Genomic DNA, 4,049 nt, shown 5'->3' with positions numbered 1-4,049 from the left:
TTTGACCAATTCCGCTGTCATTTGTTCTTGCTGTTTGAGATTAAGCCCATACAAGAGGAATATATTTAAAATTAATCATAGGTTGGCCTTGATGGGAAAAGCAAATTCATAGGTTTCGTGCATCTACATCGAGGATGAGCAGTTAAAAGACGAAGGAAAGCAACCGGAAATAGTGCATGCTTGACCAAACATTGTCTCAATGGGCCCTATTTTAAATTGTTGCTTGCCATTCATCATTTCTTGGGCATGTAATACATAGTTAACTCAGACAGCATACAACAAAACCCCAAGCTTCTTTCCTGATTAGCTGTTTGGTTTCTTTATTTTACATAAATACGTATCAAGCTCTCATTTATCTCAATTTGGTTCTATCAAATTTAAAATAGCAGTTATTGTATGGTTAAATATGGATGAACTCACTGCTTGTCCATGCAGAATCGAAAAAAATGTTCTCTGTACTTCGCATGCAACTGCCAATATGTTGAGTTTAATGTATTTGTACCTGTCTTGGTCAGAATGCTTGTATCTGTCCATCTCTGACATGGCCTTCCAAATCAGATTCCTGTGAGATAAAGTCTGAAGTAAGAGGAGACATAACGGAATAGTGGCTTGTTGTAAAGGGAAATATCTATTTCCTTTCCATTTGTCATTCAGATTACGAGCTGCTGAGGAAAGGTGATCTCATTCATCTGTTTTTCAATGCTTGAGTCTACAATCCTATAGAGATCACCTTGCTAGTTCCACTTAATTTCATGGGAGGTGTATCAGAAATAGAAATGGCCGTGCAAACTATTACACTAAACATAAAATCAAAAAAACAGTACAGATGTTCTACTAAACTAGCAATGGACCTAAAACATCTAGATTCGCTATTCATAACCCTGATTAACATAAATAAGATGGAATTTTGATGCGAATGAATAACTTACTCATGATATAAGCGATCGCCAAAGAAGAAACCCTGGCCACCGCAAAAGAGACCTTGACGCTCCTCGCTCTGTGTTTGTCCAGGGAAAAGTCCAGCAAAATTATCCCCACCCCACGAAGCAAGAACATAAACCCCGACGAGAGCCCTTCGATAATATATTGCCCTTTCACTCTTCCAGATAGGAAGACAACCAGTTTTATGTTCATGTGACAGGACCCTGCACGCTCCCAATGCCCGGTGGCTGGACGATGACATCGTAGATGAAGCTGAAGACCACCAAGAAATAGGTGGCCAAGATGAGGGAGAAGACAGTCATCGTTGAGGGCAGCGAAAAGGAGGGCACCTTCAGGCACATGCGGGGTACTCTAAGAGCACTATAAGGAAGCTTCAGGATGAGAAGCAAGGGATCCATTGAAGATGGCGATGATAAGTCTATGCTTGATGATGCCGAGCTCTGGTGATGAACAGGAACCTCTGTCGACATTTTTCCAGTGACTACATTTTTCTCAGAGATGAAATTAATGACCGAATTGAGGATGAAGATTTAATCTTTTGTTTTCCCTCCATCACTTGGGTTTTTGGTGTGACCCTAAGGTATTAGTTACCCAGCCTTATAATGAATCCGCTACTATAACACAAACAAAATTCATCACTCCAATAATGTAAAACTGGATTAAAATTTGATTAAAATTTATCGAGAAAGAGGCATTTCAATAGCTTTTTATCCTACTTATATAAATGGGTTAAAATAATAGTCTGAAATAAATATTATCCCATAAAAATTGAAAAAGTGCATCGTGGTCGAAGTATGAGATACTTTGGATTTACTTCAAAATTTTATTGGAACTTTGATCCCTAGAATTTTGGAGAAATCAATTGCTACTATGACTTCAACTTAATTTAAATCAATATTATTTTATTTTTACTAAATTTTTCTAGAAACCAATTATTGACCATTGTTCATTTCAAATAAATGTTATTATGTACCTAAACTAGCATCTAAGGGTTTAGTTTCCATAGTGGTGGTTCAAGCTTACATACATGTTAGCTAAACCCTAATAATATTATTTTGGAACAAGTTTATAAATTGATTCAATTGGTCTCATTTTTATGTTAATAATTCAATCACCTAAATATTGGTGGTGAGATTGAAAATGGGGTTGTTCTTTAATGTTCATGAAACATGAGCCTAATATGTATTGCATGTGGCTTTATTTGAACAAACTATTTTGTCAAAAGAAAAACCTAGGTCTCCTTGTGGTGAAAACTATGAAAATCGATGGTAAGGCCATAGAGAGTCTTTTTTGTATAATCACTAATGATGGGGGGCATACTTGTAAATAAAATATTAATATACTTGAGAGTTTATAACTCATGGTGCTCCCATTGTAGATGAATTAAAACCCTAAAACATGTGTTCTAGTTTTATCCCTTGGCCAAATCTACATGGGCCTTGGCAAAGTCTTTGGGTTGCTAGTGACCCTTGCTAATATTATATGGAATGAAATCTTGTTAGGAAAACATCTTCCTAAGGCCACAAAGTTTCATTCTTCTTGGATTCTTGTTCATGTTGAAGTGTTTTTCTTTTTGTGAAAGAAATGCAATGAAATCTTATTTTATGATAAAGAGCCTTCATAAAATTTCTCGTGGTATGATAGCACACTAATTTGTATGAAACTACACTTGCAGATTATAATGCAAGTGCAAAGGATTTAGATAAAAGGGGTGTCTTTTTAGCAACTACTAGAATTATAGGGTGTTTCCCCTTGCAACATGAGTAAGGAGCCCCTTGGCCCTTTCGCCACCTAGTCAAACAATTCTTAATGTGGTGATAATAGGTCGTGTCACATGGTTAGTGGACATATTTGTTAAAGGAAGAGACACAAACACAACTAGCCTCCTTCTTTAGTGAATAACAACAAATTCTTGAGTATTATGTCGAGCATTTTTTTAGGCATTGAAGACTCCTAAGACATGATCCTTTGGTTACTATTGGAGTCTAATCGAAGGGGTAAGACACAAAATTGAGTTTCCATGTTAGTGTAAGACATACATCCAATAGTTAGGTGCCAGGGTGTGCCAACGCGTGCTAGGAAGTGTTAGGGAGTGTCAGGGAAACAAAAGGGAGAACTAGGTCAAATTAATGCATGGAAATGAATGAATAATAGTTTGTGACAAGAAGTGTCACTGAGTTCCAAGTGTGCTAAGGAGGGAGTGACAAGGTATGCTAGGTAGTGCTAAGGCTTGCTAGAGGCCAGGGCAACATGCCAAGATGTGCCAGGTGCCAAGGTGTGACAAAGCAGACTAGGGAGTGTTTGGGAGTGCCAAGGAAACATGAGGGAGCAATTGTTTCAAATGCATGGAAATGAATGAATAAGAGTGTGTAACAAGGAGTGTCATCGAGTTCAAGGTGTGCTAATGAGGGAGTGACAAGGAATGCTAGAGTGCCAGGGTGGCATGCCAAGATGTGCCATGTGCTAGGGTGTGTCAATGTGTGCCAAGGAGTGTTAGGGAGTGTCATGGAAACACAAGGGAGAACTAGTTCAAAATCCATGGAAATGAATGAAAAAGAGTGTGTGATAGGGAGTGTCAGTGAGTTTCAGGTGTGCTAAGGTGGGAGTGACAAGGTTATATGCTAAGGCATGCTAGAGTGCCAGGGCATGTCAAGGAGTGGTAGTGTGTGCTAGGGAGTGCCAAATCATGCCAAGGAATGCAGGGGATTCTAACACGTGCCACATATTGCCAAGACATTCTAAGACGTGTCAGGTGATATGGCATGTCAAGATGTAAACTGTGTTGCTTAGTTGTTTTACTGCCATGGTTGGATGTGAGCCTTGTCTTGGTAACTTGTTAAGTGGGATGAGTTGATATTGGACATGAGTAGCCTTAGATGAGTTACATGTAGGTCTTAGGTGAACAAGGCATGTGTTGAATTTCCATGACAAATGATAATTTGGGTTTGGTCTTAGAATCTTTGATACATTGTAGCTTTTACATGGAAAATGAAATTAATATTCTCTATGCCAATACAAGGTGTAGGAAGAAAAAATCTTAATGAAGCTAGTAAACAAACCTTCTTATAGAATTATCTACAATAGGCATGTTTCACATTTTGGATAAT

The 4,049-nt window shown here is 38.1% G+C and overlaps 1 pseudogene; it reads right to left on the bottom strand.

Annotated features, from left to right (window-relative positions):
* Window positions 1–885: 885 nt before the first annotated feature.
* Window positions 886–1,412, bottom strand: LOC149152733 (uncharacterized; annotated as a pseudogene).
* Window positions 1,413–4,049: the final 2,637 nt, after the last annotated feature.

Source organism: Pinus tabuliformis, chromosome 9 (assembly GCF_031772625.1).
Source record: "Pinus tabuliformis cultivar Carrire ecotype Pingquan chromosome 9, CPIR1, whole genome shotgun sequence".
Lineage (NCBI taxonomy): Eukaryota > Viridiplantae > Streptophyta > Pinopsida > Pinales > Pinaceae > Pinus > Pinus tabuliformis.
This window is presented reverse-complemented; position numbering and strand designations above follow the sequence as displayed.